The sequence below is a fragment of the Physcomitrium patens genome, chromosome 25 (assembly GCF_059467195.1).
Source record: "Physcomitrium patens ecotype Gransden chromosome 25, ASM5946719v1, whole genome shotgun sequence".
Classification (NCBI taxonomy): Eukaryota; Viridiplantae; Streptophyta; class Bryopsida; order Funariales; family Funariaceae; genus Physcomitrium; species Physcomitrium patens.
In genome coordinates, this window is record NC_143434.1 from 580,304 (window position 1) to 599,260 (window position 18,957).

Below are 18,957 nucleotides of genomic sequence, written 5' to 3' on the forward strand. Positions count from 1 at the left end.
AAAGATCAAAATATCATTTAAATAGATCACAACAAAGTCATTGAGATATTTATAAAATATATCATTCATTAAGTGTTGGAATATCGCTAGAACATTAATAAGTCCAAAAGGTATGATATTGTATTCAAAATATCCATATTTGGTACAAAATACTATCTTCTATTCATTTTCTTTCTTAATGCATACTAAGTTATACGCGCCTCATAGATCAATCTTTGTAAAGATCTTTGCTTGGCTAAATTGATCAAAAAATCTAGATATCAATGACAATGGATATTAATTTTTTACCATGATTTTATTAAGACTGCAATAATCCATCTTTCTTCTTCACAAATAATATCAAAGCACTAGCTAGTAACTTTGAATGTCAAATAAAATTTTTAGCCAAATTTTCTTCAATGTACTCTTTTAAAGTTGCAAGCTCATTCTTGGATAAATTGTAGATGGGTCCAAATGATCGTTGAGCACCTTCTTAAAGGTCAATTAGACAATTGTAAGAGTGATGCTTTGGCAAGTTATCTACATTTTTCTTTTCAAATATATCTATAAAATCCTTATACGCCTTTGGAATTATTATTGTAGCAACCATAAGTTTTGATTGTAGATTTGTATAGACATCAAACATAGTACCTTGTTTGGTCACCTTTACAAATGCTCTATCTCTGATAAATAAATATAATTTAAGTTTTGGCTTCTCAAGTGTTAGAAGATTTTTCATAGATCTAGGGATTCCATGATCTACTAGAAGAAATTCTAATTTTTGTAATATCCAATCTATCAATGGATTATATTTTTCAAGCCATGACAGTCCTAAAATGATTGGACTTGTTGGTGATCTTATGACGTTGAACACTACTTAGTTACTATGGTTGTCAAAGTTTATTTCTAATAGAATTTTTTCATGAATGAAATCTCTAGAGTATAAAGGTCGATCATCTATTACTTCTACATGTACGGTTTTGGATGTTTTGAATATATGGATTTTGAGTGATCTAAAAAATTCTTAATCAATAAAATATGTACAGGCTTTTAAGTCAAATAATATATGATAATCTAGCTTTGTGACTCATAATTATATAAATATAGTAAAATAATGAAAGGGACTCTCAAAGAGTATAGAATCTTTTTTGATTTGTGATAGTGAAGAATCAAGTCACATGGTCCCCATTATGGCTAGACAGAGTGATTTCTTGCAATGCTTTTGATGATGTGGCTACACTTCTCATTCAATATATATGTTGGCATTTCTCTAAATAATTATTAATCTTATGGCTAGATTTTCTATAATATAAGCATAGGCCAAATTTCCTTCGACACTTTTTTTCTTATTCAAAAAGAGGTTTGAAGCAAATTGCATCAATCTACATATCTTTTGCTTCCAAATGCTCATTAAAATTGGATGGTGAAGAAGTTGCAAAATAATTAGTGTATACATGTCATGTAATTAAAGAACGTTTATCTTATCGTCATTGAAAAATATGGTTATTACATTTCATAACTTGAGTAATGGTTTCATTGAATGTTAGAGGGTTTGTCATAGACAACAATAAGTCCATGACATCATCTCTTAATTCCTAATAAAATTGGCTCATCAATGCATCTTCTCTCCAATTTATATCATATACTAATTGTCAAAAATATGAGGCATATGTTGATGCAGAGCAGGTTCCTTGTCAAAGGCTTCAAATCTTAATTGTTGAAGAATGAACCTTATCATGTTCACTAAAAGCTTCTGCAAATGCTGCCAAAAATGATTTAAAATTGTGCAATATAGGAAAATTCTTTTCAAATAATAGAACAAACTAAGATAAAGCTTGATCCAAGAACAAGATTTTAACCAAACCAATATGAAAGGCTTCAATGCAATATCATTGAGGTTGAAGTAAGGTGATTAGTTCTACTTAATTTACAAAGCCATAAAATTTTGAGAGGATATCATTGAACTTTTTTGGAAGGCTGAACATTGGTTCTTTTGTTATTATTGTTGTCAGATCATTGCTTTGAGTGGATGTATCTCCCATGTTTGAAGTAGACATAGTTGTTTGAGAATTTAGAACCTTTGTTATGATTTGATGTGGTAGTTGAGGCACTTTGGCTCTTTGATAATTATGTATGGTTATATATAGTTCTTCATTCTACTTTGACAAAGTCTCTGTCCTAATCTTCAATGCTTAAAAATCAATAATAATAGAATCTAATTTGATCTCTTTTAAATTTTTCATATTGACTTTTTTACCTTTTGTTATAGAAAATCAAAGAAATATATGCCTTCAAAAGAAAAAAACCTGATCTATGATATAAAGAAAAGAAACCAAAAGAATATTAAAAAAATAATAATATTAGTTTAAAAAAGGATAATCTGCAACCTCTAAAATGATATAGTATTTCTTAGAAGAGAAATAATCCATTCTTTGTTAAGAAAGATCAAGCTTCTAATATTATTTTATAATAATCTTGATAAACTATTAGGGACCATATACAAAATAAAGATTCAAGATCAAGGAATGGAGTTAACTTGACATTAAAACAACATCTAGATACAAGGCAAGAAGATCCTAGCTAGACCAAAAGAAGTGAGTTGTCAAGACTAAGGGTCCTCTCAGTCTTTATTCTTATATATAATAGATCCTAAGAAGCTTCTTGAGAAGTTTTTATGAGGCTTGAGAAAAAAGTAAGTCTAAGATCCTCCTTCAACAACTTTCTAAATCATCTAAAGCCTCCTATAACCTTCTAGAATCTCCTTTGATCTTCTAGAACTTTCTTAAAATCTACTAGAACCTTCAAGAACCTTCTTAGAACCAACTGATATCTTCTAAAATCTTTTGAAACCTTCTAGAACTTTTTGGAATCTTCTAAAACTTTCTAGAATCTTTTGGAACCTTCTTTAGTTGTATGTACCTAATAAGAACAATTCTTGATGGTGTTCCAAATATTTTATTTGAAAGAAGTTACGAAGGCCTCAACAATGTCCAAATAATAGGATGGTCTTTTCGTCTTAGCATATGATACTATCAATGGCTGAGAGGGCCTATCAACTATCTTTAAAGAGAAAAAAGATTGGAGTATGTATCAAATATAATTTGCTGCCTTTTGGATTTCTTCAACATATGAAGACCACTCCTCATAGAACTCGTCCCTAAAAGAGGGAGTAATATTATGGACATACACATGTAAATCAATAATTACCTATATGATTAGATTAAAATAGATAAAAGTAGATTAGTTCCATAACATCTTCTATAGAAGCTTCCTAAAAGCTTTATAGATACTACTTTTATTTTATAGGTGTCTTTAAATGGCTTTTTAGATTAGAAACATGGTCAACAAGTTGGCCATGTACTACACATATTAGTAGCTTAAAGAAAAAGCTAACTATGTGGCCCACACATAAAAAACTTGCCTCTTAAGCTAAGATATGTGTCTTGCAAAGTCAACACATATTAGAGGTCCTATAGAACATTGCCATATAGCTTTTAATTAGATAGTATATATAGAAGCAAGAATGAAGCCCTCTTTATTCTTCTCAATTTTTTTCTTGCTTCTAATCTAGATTCAAGAGTCTCTAGTTTCCGTGTCATTTAGCAATAGCCATTTCAATTTTTTTTTTAATATACATTCTACTTTATATCTATTTTGCGAATTTTCTTTTGACTTAGATTTTTCAAGTTTATGCATCACCTTCCAATTCATTGATGCATTCTTAAAAAAAATAATATATTATACAATATCACATTATTTTCTTCAAACTTGGTTTTTAAATTTATAAGATAATTTTGTAAGATGCAAGAAAGCTTCTTGCTTCATAAATAGATTTTTTTTGAGTAAAAGCCATTGTTTAGGAAAATTAAAGAAGAAATAAATCATTTGATTGTATTTAATTAAAAAAATTATGTTGAATTTAATTTCATTGAAATCTATTGAATTATGTATAAATTGTATTTATACTAGAATTGCAATAATTTATGAGCAAGACTTTAATTAATTTTTTTTTTAATCTTTAAAAGTAGTTTCTTTGATAAAGATTTAATAATTTGTATATAAATTAAAGCAATACATAGATGCGTATCATAAAAAGGATGGATGCTTTTTCACAATCTTGTAAATGAGTATGATGTAAAAAGATATTTGTTGTATTATAAGAATCTTATATCAGTTCTATAAGAATAATATTTAAAAAAATATAAAAAATCCAAATTTAAACTATTATTAGATTAAGTCTAATTATACTATATATAAAATAAAAATAAAAAATTATATTTTAAAACTACATATTATGTAGGATAATAAAAATAACTTGTAGAATTGTTAAATATGTAGAAATAAAAGAAGTCACAATGATAAAAAATCTTCACAATGATTAAAAAAAATTAAACATATACCAAAATAGAAAGCTAGTTACTATAGTAGGTCATAACAACTTAACTAGATGGTTTCAAATTACATGTTCATTCCATATTAGCATATATCATGTAATGTCACAAATAATTATCATCTCTTTTATTTAGGTGCACAAAACATCTTAGGCCTTAGATATTGTACTGAAGGATTTATTTACTTTTATTGTATATTAAACCATGTTATGCGTGTCTAATTTTAATTATTTATTACAACATGGTATTAGAACATATGTATATTGGATAGAATTAAGAGTTTTTTGAAGCATTATTTTTTACTTAGAAATAAATATATAATTATTTAGAATATAGTCTTAGTTATGATAGAAAGATTCTTATCTATCTATAATGTCAATAAAGATAGATTCAATAGTTAGAGACATGCTTGAATCAATGAAGTTGGAAAGACTTTCTTTCTATATAAATTGGAGTTATAAAATAAAGATGATTTTGATATTAGAAGATCCAAGGAAGTACATAGAGGCAATAAAAAAGGCTTTAAGTCCAAAAACCTCCAATGTTGATTTTTTTCAAATGAAAACTAAATTGACTACTACAATAGAAATATGTTTCATTTCACCATTAGCTTTTTTAATAGTTTCTTCAATTATACAAGCCAAAATTATTAGAACAAGAAAAATCATAATATTTACAAAGGCAATGAAATTATCAAGGTAGATCAAGTCACTTCTAAATTTACTTATCAAAAATATAGTTTTATAAATATCTTAAGTTTGATTATCATACTTGAAATTATAAAGTAGCTAAGATAGAAAAAAAATTATATAAATGCAAATTCAACTTATTAAATTAAAAGGCGAGCAAAGGCATATCAATTCTACTATGATTGACAATGATAAAGAAGGTGATGAAAAAAAAATTATAAAGGCTTATATGGATGTTTTTGAGTTTAAAGAAGATTGATTCTTGGTTTCTTAGAACTAGCTCCTATGTGACAAGAAACAAAATTTCTATTAGCAAATATAATAGATATAAAAACTTCTAATATTAAAATAATTAGAAGATAAATTATTCAAATAAAAAAATAAAAATAAAACAAAAATATATTATAAAAATTTTAAATTCTATAAAAAAGATTAAAAAAGTAAAATATAATTTTATTTTTCAAGAATTATAACCAATCTTTTTTTAATTAAAAAACTTATAATTTTAGATGACATAATATTCTTTAATTTAAAGAGATGTTATATTTATGAATATAAAGATCTTCATAAAATTTATCTTGACTTAATACAAGCCAATAATAAGCTTTAAAAGTAAAAAAAAAAATCAAATGTCCAAACTACAGTGGTGATAAAGTCAAAAGAAATAAAAAACTTCATCATATTTTTTTAAAAAAACTTGGCTTTATTTTTTGCCTAACAATTGATAAATCCTTGAAATCTTCAAAAAATTTAGGACATTGGTAGAACAAAACAACAAAGAAATCAAATACTTGCATATTAATAAGAATAGAGAAGTTCCATCAAATGCATTCAAATCCTATTTCAAATTCAAGAAATTCATTGTCAAATGATTTTTGGCTACTTACCTAAAAAATGGACTTCCAAAGCATAAAAATTGAACATTCTTTAGCAAAATTAAAAATATTGGAAATGACACTTAAGTACTCAAGTATCTTAAAGAAGAAGTAGCCAACACAATCAATTTTATTTAAAACCATAGTTCAAGAAAAGAGCTATGGCTCATCACACTAGAAGAGGCAGATACGTATATTAAATCTTATCTCAAACATCTCAAAGTATTTGGATGCATAATCTAGTATCATATACTTGCTGAAAAATTAAAAAAATCAGATTTTTAAGCTATAATTATCATATTTATTAGATATAATTAAAATAATTGTACCTAATGTTGTTACAATCTTACATTTAAGGAAATAATTATTAGCCATGATATATGCTTTAACAAGTCACTATTCTATCCTAAATTGCCCAATCTATAAAATCTCTATTTGACACTTTCTTTTCAAACTTTCTTTATTTAAACCAATCAATTTCAATTACTTATTTTTTATTAGCTAACATTCCTTATAATATCAAATAAGAACTCCTATCAATACCTAGTATGCCATTTTCTATGCACATTGTCTTCCTAAAGCTTTATATGTCTTTCTCATGTATTCCATCTATACTACCTTTGTCTTGCAAGTCAATATATCAATGCAAATCTAACATCAAATTAAATAATTATTATCATGGATATATATAGGTATTTTAATAAATACCTATATGATTAAGTAGAAGTAGAGAAAAATAGGTTAATTTCATAATACCTTCTAGAAAAACTTCTTAGAAGCTTCATAGACGCTATTTGACTTTACATATCTTTATAGTTGATTGATAGGTTAAAAACTTGGTCAAAAAATTAATTGCATATTTGTAGCTTGTCAAATAAGCTAATTATGTGGCACTCATATAGAAAATTTGCCTTACAAATTAAAATATATATTTTACAAAGTCAACATGTTTTAGAAGTCCTATAGGACATTGCTATGTAGTTCCTAGTCAAGAATATATATATATATAGAGATAAGAGTGAAGCCTTCTTCACTCTTGTCAACGCCTTTCTAATCCTTAGTATTATTCCAAGACTTTCTAGTCTTTTTGTCTTTGACAATAGCCATTCTAGTTCAATAAGATATCATCTTTGAGTGACTTTTTAATCCTTTTTAATGATATAAGAATGTATTGAGGATTTTCTTTCTTCAAGATTTATGTCCTTGAGACTTTGACAAGAGTACTAATTTATTATTTTTGTTTTGTTTTAGAGGCGATTGGATTATTCCACTTTTATTATTGTATTTTGAAGGTTGTAAACTACTAACCTTTAAATAAGAAATCTTATTTTCTAACATTAATCTTTTTTAAAAAAAGACTGGATTATTCCTCTCTATATAGAATATTTTATTTGGTATTAGAAGTTACAAATTACCTTCATCTAATTTAACTTTTTGAATTTGTTTGAGTTGTCTATGGAAGAAAAGATTATGAATGCTACTCTCAATGAAAGTGAGAATAGATTTGCAACTATTGTAGATCTTTATGAGCTTATTAACACTCTAAGAGTAAAAATCTCATGTATTTCCAACATGAATCATGGAAGTACTATGCCTATACATATGGAAGAAGTCCAAAGTATGTGGCAAGAAGTTCTACAATTGAAAGAAGTAAATAGATTGACCTCACAACCAAATCTAGGAAGTCATGCTTTTATAAGTATGATAGAGAGAAGAATTAGTATGCATGAAAAGTTTGATGGAACAAGATCAAAATTCCAAGGATTTTTACAACAAGTCAAGCTCTATCTAAGATTGTATCTTTTCTAATATCTAGATGGATTTACTCAATTTGGATTTATAGGCGTACTTCTATCAGGAAGTGCTCTCTCTTAGTTTGCACCTTTAATGAAAAAAAATTTGAGACTCTTTTATGATTTGAATTCATTCTTAGAAGTATTTATGGCTACATTTGAAAAAAGTAATCAAGAAAGAATAGCAAAAACTAAGCTCTTATCTTTACAACAAGAATCATAGTCAGCCACTATATATGTTACTAAATTCTAAAACCTTACTTGAGACGTGGACTGAAATGACAAAGCCCTTATCAATCAATTTTGATATGGATTGAAGGATAATATTAAAGTTTTATTACTGATAATATAAAATATAGAATCTTTCAAAATATTTATGTTTAAGCCATTGCATGCAATAATCAATTATTTAAAAGACATCAAGAACAAAGATTTGGCTGAAGATGAACAAATCAAATAATGATGGCAAATCTCAAGTTTTTAGAAACTTATTCATTGAAGCCATAATCAATGCAAATTGATATGTTATATTTTAAATTCTTTACAAAAAAAAAAAGACTCAACGACATTAAGAGGGCTTATACTTATATTATGCAGAAGCTAAATACATTGCATAACATTGTTAAAAGAAACAATGCAACCACAAAATAAGAAGCATGGTTGCTAAAAAAGATGATGTGTCAGAAAATAAGTTTTTTCTAGCTATAATAGAGACCATGTGGCTAAAACCTTGTGTAACTCCTAGTAAAGGTCTTATTTTTTCTTCAAATTCTTCACCTTGTTTTATAATAGAAGTTTACTTAGGACCTAAATATCACAAAGTCTTAGCTTTGTTAGATTCAAGAACTTTAGCTTGTTTTTTAGATAAAGATTTTGTCAAAAAATAAGAAATATTATTAATCAAAAAAACTAAATCTGTACATACAGAAGTCATAGATGGTCGTTTGTTACCCTTTAAAGACATTATCCATGAGATTTTTCCTTGAGATGTAGTAATTAAAGATCATAATAGTATAGTAATATTTAATGTAATAAGATCTACATTAAATTTAGTAATTTTAGGATTATCTTACTTAAAAAAGTATAATCCTCAGATTGATTGGATTTTTTGTAATCTAAATGTTTTTGATACTTTAATCCAAAATTTTGTTAGTTAAATAGAAATACATAAGTCTAATACATCTAAATCCTTACTGATAGGTATAAGAACTTTTATACATACTATAAAATTTTTTATCTTTTGCTTTATATATTCTACCATTTTTTGATGGCGAGAAGATATGAAATGGTATTTCTAACTAGTATCAAGATTTTTTGAATGTTTTTGAAAAAAAAAATAAAGATATTCTTTTAGAGCATTGATCTTATGATTATTCTATTGGTCTTCATAAAGGAGATCAACCACTATTTAGACCAATCTATAGCCTATCACAAAATGAGTTAGTTGCATTCAAGAAATATATTAATAAGAACTTGCCTAAAAATTTCATACATCATTCTAAATTTCTAGTTGGAGCTCCTATCTTATTTGTGAAGAAAAAAGATGGATCTTTGCAAATGTGTGTGCACTATTGACGACTCAAGAAGATCACTATCAAAAATAGGTATCTTTTATTTTTGATTTTAAGACTTCTTGATCAATTCAATCAAGCAAAGATCTATAAAAAAACAAATCTACAAAGAGCATATAATTTGATATGCATTAAAGATGGAGATGAATGAAAAATTATATTTTAAACTAGGTATAAATATTTTGAATACAATGTCATGCCTTTTGTACTCTCAAATGCACCAATTGCTTTTCTACATCTAATGAATGATATCTTTTATGAATTTTTTGATGATTTTTTTATCTTTTATTTGGACAATATCTTAATATAATCTAAGAACACAAAAAAATATAAAGTTCATGTTTGTCATGTGTTACAAAAACTTAAAGAAATAAGATTATATACAGAGTTAGAAAAGTATATATTCCACACTACTCAAGTTGAATTTCTAGAATACATCATTTTCAATGAAGGACTAATAATGAATCTAAAAAAAATATAGAATATTATAGATTAGAAGATTCTAAAAATAATAAAAAATATGTAATACTTTTTGAGCTTTGCCAATTACTATTGGATTTTTATCAAGAATTTTTCTTAAGTTGTAGCTCCACTTATACGTTTGACTTGTAAAGACAAATTTGAGTAGAGTAAAGAAATCAAAGTATTATTTGATGATTTAAAAAAAGAATTTATTTTTTTACCAATTTTATATTGTATCCACTTTTTTAAGAATTTTTTTATGGATATAGATGCATTAGACTTTGCTTTAAATGTAATATTATCACAAATAGAAGTAGATGATAAATTCCATGCAATAGCTTTCTATTCCAAAAATATTTCAATAGCCAAGATTAATTATAACATCTATGGCAAAGAATTCTTTACAATTATGGATTCATTTTAAGAATGGCATCATTATTTAGAAGGCACCTCAAGTCCAATAATTGTGTATATAGATCATAAGAACCTTGAGTATTTTATATTAGCATATATTTTAAATTATTGCCAAGCTCGTTGGAGCATGTCCTTATCAAGATTTGATTTCAAAATCACTTATCAACTCAAAAAATAACAATGTTTATTAGACGCCCTTTTTAGACCTTCGTATCTTGTACAAAAAGAAAGAAATGCATCTTTTGATCAATAAAAAATGATTTTCTTCAAGCTAGAATATTTTCACTTTTGAACAATAAAATCAACATTAATCATTGATTCAATATTTGTCAAGCAAATTCAATCAAGTATGTCTTTTGATCCTCTTGTCCATGATATTAAGAATAATTCTTCTAAGTCTTATGATATTTCTAAGTTCGAGTTCAATATGACATACTCTATTTTGAAGGATAATTATATATTCAAAAAGGTGGAGCATGATTACATATTCTTCAAAATTATCATGACTATCTAGCAGTTAGACATTTTAGATACAACAAGACATTCGAATTAATATTGAGAGATTTTTTGTGGCTTCAAATATAGAAGGCAGTCAAAGATGTTGTGCAATCTTGTGATATTTGTTCAAGATCTAAAACTCCTTACTATTGGCCTTATAGACTTCTTCAACCTTTATCTATTTTAGAACAACCATAGTCTTTTATTTTTATGGATTTTATTATAAATCTTTCAATGTCAAGTTTGTATGATTTTACATTTGTAGAAGTAGATTATTTTACCAAGATAGCATATTTTATACTATGTATAAAATAATAAAATCTATTACAAGTAAAGAAACAACTAAGCTTTTTTTTAACAACATCTATCTCTATTATAGATTGCTTTGATATTATATCAAATAGGGAGACTCAATTTACATCAAGATTTTAGTGAATCCTTTTTAAGATATTAAAGGTGGATATAAAGCTCTCTTTATCTTTTCATCCACATATTGATGAACAAACAAAGCGAGTGAATTAAGTCTTGGAGTAGTATTTGAGGTGTGCCATCAACTATCATCAAGATAATTGGATAATTTTTTTTATCATTAGCAAAGTTTGTATATAATAATTTGATATATTCTTCTATTCAACAAATACCTTTCTTTGCCAACTATGGTTATCATTTGCAACTTCATATTTTTGACTTTTTAAAATTTAATAATCTTGAGGCAGAAGATTTGACAAATTGTTTATAAAAGCTACATGCAACAATGAAGGTACAATTATTGAAAGCTCAACAATGAAAAAAATTAGGATAAATGCCTATTGCAAGGAACAACTACAATTCAACATAGGTGAGAAGGTATAGCTACTTTGTCGTAATATCAAGACTACTATCATTATCACAAGTTGGACTATTATAAGCTTGGACCTTTTCTTATTAGTGAATAGATCAATCTTGTTGCTTATTGATTATATCTATTGTAGTCTATGAAGATCCATCTTATATTTCACATGTCTCTTTTTCACCCATATAAGATAGTGAATATCTTGAGAAGAAGAAAAATACCAACTCCTCTTATAGAAGTAGATAATAATTAAGAGTTTGAGGTAGAAGAAGTCTTAGATTCAAGATGGAACTAAAATAGATTAAAATTTCTTGTTCATTGGCGTAGATATGCTATTAATGAATGTACATAGGAGCCAACAAAGATTCTTGCAAATGCAACAAAGGGAGTTGAAGCTTTTTATTAATGACATCCTTCAAAAATAAGATAAAGAATAGCAAATCTTTGCTATAAAAGAAATAAAATCAAAGGAAGATAACATTCTATCTTCCATCTTTTTTTATAGTTTTTATATATTTATAACACCAAAGAGACAAAAAATCAACAACTAGCAAATTCAATTCAAGAGCTTTCATTTGCAGACTTATCAAACGAGACATTAGAATTTTTATAATCTTTAAGATGATGAAATCAAAATAAAGATCTTCAAGAATAACATGTTCTTCATCAAATAGATGGCAAGATATAATGTATTTGATATCACAACCTTAGAAGAGAGTCTTGATGTTTGATGATTTTATTAGAAGTAGGAAAAAATTCTTAATGGTATTTGAAATATTTTATTTGGAGGAAGTTACAAAGGCCTCAACAATAATAAAATAATAAGGTGGTCTTTTTGTCCTAGTATAAGATACTAATGATGGCTGAGAGGACGTATGAACCATCTTTAAAGAGAAAAAAGATTAGAGTTTGTAAAAAATATAATTTGTCATATCTTAGATTTTTTCTACATATGAAGACTGCTCCTTATAGAACTTATCCCTAAAAAGGGAGATAATGTCATGGATATATATAGATACTTTAATAAATATCTATATGATTAAGTAGAAATAAATAAAAATAGATTAATTTCATATCACCTAGAAAAGCTTCTTAGAAGCTTCATAGATATTGTTTTGACTTTACATATGTTTGTAATTAATTGGTAGGTTAGAAACTTGGTCAACAAGTTAATCACGTATTCATACCTTATAGAATAAGCTAATTATGTAGAACACATATAAAAAACTTACCTTGTAAATTAAGATACATGTCTTGCAAAGTCAACATGTTTTGGAGGCCTTATAAGACATTGCTACGTAGATCCTAGTTAAGAATATATGTAAAGACAAGAGTGAAGCCTTCTTCACTCTTATTAATGCCTTTTTAGTCTTTAGTTTTATTCCAAGACTTTCTTGTCTTCTTGTCTTTGGCAATAGCCATTCTAATTTAATAATGTATCATCTTTGAGTGACTTTTTAGTTTTTTTCAGTGACATAAGAGTGTATTGAGGATTTTCTTTCTTCAAGGTTCATGTCATTGATAACTATTATGTCTATATTAATACAAATAAATTTGATGTATGTATGTTGATTATGACAAAGGACCTAGAAGAAAAATCACTATACAATCCTATATAATAGAATGTTGATATCCAATTTGAATAAGCCATATATTATGCAAGGTTGAGATTAGCCATGGTAGATAGAATACATACCATTGAACAAAACAAAACTTAGATTCTTTAGCCTTTACTTCTAAAAATATGCTCTATTATACCGAAATAGATTTATAAACTTAAATTAAGATTAAAATACTTATTTTATAAAAAAAAATACTTAATTGGTAGCTTAAGGTTTTAAACAAAAAAATGAATTATTTTTTCAAAAGTCTTTATTCTTATCAACAAATATTCAATAATTAAAATTAAAATAGAATTTGTTGTGATAAAAAAATGATGCATATATTATATAGATATATATATACAATGTTCTCAAAATGGCAATCTTAAAGAAGATGTTTATAAATGCTAACTTCAAGGTTTTATTTTTAAAAAAAAATCTCATTTATAAATTCAAAAAATTCCTATATGGTCTAAAATAGTCACTTTAAATATGGTAGAATCAAAAAAATAAGATTCTATAAGAAAATAAAATTCAACAACTATAGTGTTAATATGTACTATATATATCAAAATGATAAGATAATCATTTTAATCTTCTACATAGTATTACGAACATACATATTTATCCTAATATTAATATATATATATATATATATATATATATATATAGATATAAGTAGAAATAAATAAAAGTAGATTTATTTCATAATATTTTCCTAGCAAAGCTTTATAGATGATGCTTTGACTTTACATATATTTAAAGGTTGATTGATAGGATAGAAACTTAATTAATAAGTAAACCACATGTTGGTAGCTTACAGAGCAAATTAACTATGTTGCATAAATATGTGATCTTACAAGTTAAGATATGTATCTTGCAAATTCAGCATATTTTGGAGGTTCTACAAGATATTGCCACATAGCTCTTAATTAAGAGTATATATGGAGGCAAGAATGAAGCATTCTTCATTCTTATCAATGACTTTTTAGTCCTTAATCTTATTTTAAGATTTTTTAGTCTTCTTTTTTTTAATAATAGCTATTTTAATTCAATATTATATTATTTTAGGTGATTTTTTAGTCTTTTTGAGTGTCGTAAGAGTGTATTGATATTTTAGTTGTTAGAGATTTATATCTTTGATAGTTTGACAAAGTACTAATTTTTTGTTCTTATCTTATTTTAAAAGTGAGTGAATTATTTTATTTCCATTGTTATATTTTAAAAGTTTTAGATTATTCACCATTAAATAAACTATTTAATTTTCTAACACCAATTTTTTTTTCTTAAAGAGAGTGGATTACTTTCTTTTTGTAGAAATTTCATTTAATATTAGAAGTTATGGATTATCCTCCTTTAATTTGACTTGTTGTTTTATTAAGTTGTTTAAAATAGAAGAAAAAATTATAGTTGCTACACTTGATAGAAGTAAAAATAGATTTGTAACTATTGCACATCTTATAAAGTTGTTAATACTTTTAGAGTGGAAATTTCATACATCACCAGTACCAATTGTGGAAATACTAATCCTACACCTATGAAAGAAATTCAAAATCTATGGCAAAAAATTATGCAGTTAAAAGAAGCAAGTAAATTAACTTCACAACAAAATTTAAGAATTTTTACTTCTACAAATATAACAGAGATACAAATTAGTATGTTAGATAAGTTTGATGGAATAAGATCAAAATTTCAAGGATTTTTGTAATAAATAAAGTTCTATTTAAGATTGCATTCTCCAAATATTCTAGTAGATTTACTAAATTTGAGTTGATAAGCACATTTCTATTTGGAAGTGCTTTGTCTTAATTTGTACTTTTAATGAAAAATAATTTGTGACTCTATTATGATTTGAATTCATTCCTAGAAGTCTTTATGGCTGCATTTGAAGAAAGCGATCAAAAAAGAGGAGTAGAGACTAAGTTCTTATCTTTAAGGTAAGGATGACAATTAGCCTCCATATATGTTGTTGAATTTCAAATAATTGCTTGCAATGTGGATTGAAATGATAAAATCATTATCAATTAATTTTGATAAGGATTGAATGATAATATCAAAGATTTATTATTGATAATACCAAAGGTAAAATCTTTAGAGTAGTTTATTGCTCAAACTATTACATGCAATAATTAATTATTTAAAAGGCATGAAGAACAAAGTCTTGGTTTGAGACGAATAAATCAAGTAATGATGAAAGTTTCTAAGTTTTCAAAAACTTATTCATCAAGGCCAAATCCAATACAAATTGATATAGTTTGTTTTCAATCCCTCATGGAGTATGAAACGATTTAATATCATTAAGAGGATTTGTGCTTATATTGTAGAAAAGCTAAGCACATCGCTTAATATTATCCAAAAAAGTAATGCAATTATAAAATGAAGAGCACAATTGCCAAAGAAGATAATGTGTTCAAGAACAAGTTTTTTCAATAGGAACCATGCAACTAGAATCATGTGCAACACTTAGTAAAGGTCCTATTTTTTTCCTCAAATTTCTTACCTTATTTTACAATAGATGTGGGTTTAGAACCTAAAAATCATAAAGTCTTTGTATTATTAAATTCAAGAGCCTCAATATAATGAGATATAGATAAGATATTTATATTCTTGAGATATAAAAATAGATAGTTGGAATCATTTTTGAAAAATTATAGAAGTTTTTAGAATTGAGGTTAGATTAGTAGATTATACAGGACTTATCATAGAACCTTTTAAAAAGAGTTTTGGATAGTTATCTAAGTGAAGTCCATGATTAATAATATTTTAAAAAGTTTCAAGATGGTTGAACAAAGTATAAATAAGATTGCTAGGATCTTTTGGGCATATGGTCAAGTATGACTTTAAACCTTTTATTTTAGTAAAGTTCAAGATAGTTACTTTGCAAGGGCAAATAGAAGCCTTTAGAACAAGAGAGTCAACATCTGCTAAGCTGAAATTTAGTAAGCCTAGTACATACTCTAGGACTTTAAAGTAAGAAGATGCATGTCAATGGCTCTTCAATATGCAACAATATTTCCAATTATTGGAGATAAATACCATTGAAGAAATTATATATACAACCATCTGTTTGAGAGATGCCACAAATAATTGGTGGTGACATTGAATTTAAAGCTATAAAGCTTAAGGTGGATTTTCTGATTTAGAGAAGTTTGATATTAAATTTAAGAAATAATGTTAATCTATCAATGCCAAAAAGATAGTACACAATCAATTGACAAATCTTACATAATTTAAGTTAGTGTAAGACTATGTCTTTCAATTCAAGTTTCTATGATTCTAAATTGAAAATATTTAAAAAGAAAAGATGATGGTTCAATTGCTATGAGGTTTGAAACCTAGATCCAATGAGAAGTAGAACTAAAATATTTACAAATATTTGAAGAAGCAATTAGGATCACAAAGAGGATTGATGCTATAGATTTCAAAAATCATAAAGTACAACCTATAGCACAAAGTCCTATAATGCAATCTAGTATTATGGAACAACAACCAATGTCAATTAAAACTGATTCTTTATAAGAATCATTGATATCTCAAAGATGACAAATATTGGTACAAAAAGAATTATGTTTCTATTGTTAAGAACGAGGCCATCATATCAAAGGTTGTTCAAAATGTCAAAGTTGAAGTATCAATAAAACAAAGCAAGTTTATAATCTTGAAATTCATCAAGTTAATAATGAAACAAAGTAGAAAAATGAGACTCTCCAATAAAGGTGATATCATGGACATACAAATATAAGCCAATAATTACATATATAAATGGATAGAAGTAAATAAAAGTAGGTAAAAGTAAGTTAATTCTATAATATTTGATATGGAAGCTTCTTAGAAGCTATATAGATGCTGCTTTGACTTTATAGGTGTCTTTAATTGAATTTTTGGGATTAGAAACGTGGTCATTAAGTTGGCCATATACCACACATGTTGTTAGCTTGAAGGCCAAGCTAACTATGTGGCCCACACATAGAAAAAACTTGCCTTATAAATCAAGGCATGTATCCTACAAAGTCAACACATATTGGAGGTCCTAAAGAACGTCGCTACATTGTTGTATTATGTGAAGTCTTGCTTGAGAATGCTCCGGGCACCTGGCTATGGAAAGAAGAATAGAAATTGCAATAAAAAAATCCTAATTCTAATAGAATACTAAAAATGCTCTAATTGGACCACAATAATGCTAAACAAGCTTAATCAAATTCAAAGAAAACCTCAAAAAAAATTCAAAGAAATAATAAGAAATCTTAAAGAAATATTAGAATAATCACAAATATCTCTCAAATATATCTCAATTCAATCTTAATTTACTCCTAATTAAAATCCTATTGGACTTCATTCAAACTTTAGGCCCAAATTAATTAAATCTTAAATCCTAAATAAATCCTAATAAAATCCTAAACCAAATCCTAATCAAATTCTAAACCCAAACCTTAAATTCTAAACCCTAAACCAAATCCCAAATCCCAAATCCTAATCCAAATCCTAAATCCTAAACCAAATCCTAATTAAATCCTAAATCCTAAATAAAACCCTAATCAAATCCTAAATCCTAAATTAAATCCTAACCAAATCCTAAACCCTAAATCAAATCCTAGTAATTCCTATAACAGATTTAAACCTCAATAACTAATGAATAAACCATCGATCTTAACTTAAATTTTTCATACTTCTTAAAAACTAAGTTCAAAACAAGCACAAAAAAATTAAAAAAGATCGGAGTTACCAAATTGACGATAACCTCAAAAATGTGCTCGGGTATTGGTCGGCATCCTTCTCCAATCTTAATGCCAATCTTCCAGAGCCAATATATCTCCTTTACACCGTTCGATTGATCTCAAAATTCTCATACATATAGAAAAACAATTCTAATATCCTCTCACATAAGTTTCATTCCAATCCAACAAGTAGATTACAAGAAATCTTAAAAACCCCCACTGAACCTAAAATTCTACTTTCTGAGACCTTGATCCATTTAAACCTGAATATCTCTCAATTCAATTGTTAGATCGAGATTGAATTCATGACACATATTACACACAATTATAACCATAAACCTACAAAATTTCACTTGTAGATCTATTACAAAACACTTGAAATTATCCAAAATGTAAACTCTATTTTATTTCATAAAATCCAAATCATCTGAAACAAACCTTGACTTTGCAAAGTTCTTACAAAGTTATATCAACTCCAAATCATCCAAAATCAATGCCCATAAAAACCCTATTCAATCTTCTATCAAATCCTATTATCCGATTTGCCAAAGAGTCCCGGAGTCGTCGTCGAGACTCAGTTTTTTGCCTCAGGGTCTGATTTCGACCTTGGTTCATAATCGGCCTTCTCCGGGTATCAACATCTAGTTTTTTTTAAGTAAATTTTACTAGAATTTACTCTTAACTTTCTCCTAAAGATGTTTATATCATTTATTTTTCCAATCTATCTTATTTTGCCTTATTTTTGGGCTTACAAAGTAAATAGAAGCTATTTTTTTCTAAAAGGGCAGCATTATTATTAAAGATTTTACTACCTTCCTATCTTTTATCTATATTTTTCTACCTTTTCTTTTAACTTGGCTCTTCTATAATAAGATCCATATTATCACCTTTCACCATATAGTCATGTTACAACATGACAACGTAGCCCCTAGTTAGATAGTATATATAGAGACAAGAGTGAAGCCTTCTTCACTCTTGTCAACTCCATTCTTGCTTCCAATCTAGTTTCAAGGGTCTCTAGTTTTCTTGTATTTTGGCAATAGCCATTCCAGTTTCTTTTATAATATACATATCAAGTTATTTCTATTTTATTATATTTCTTTGAAAGAAGTCTCACTTGTTTATTTGTCTTAATCA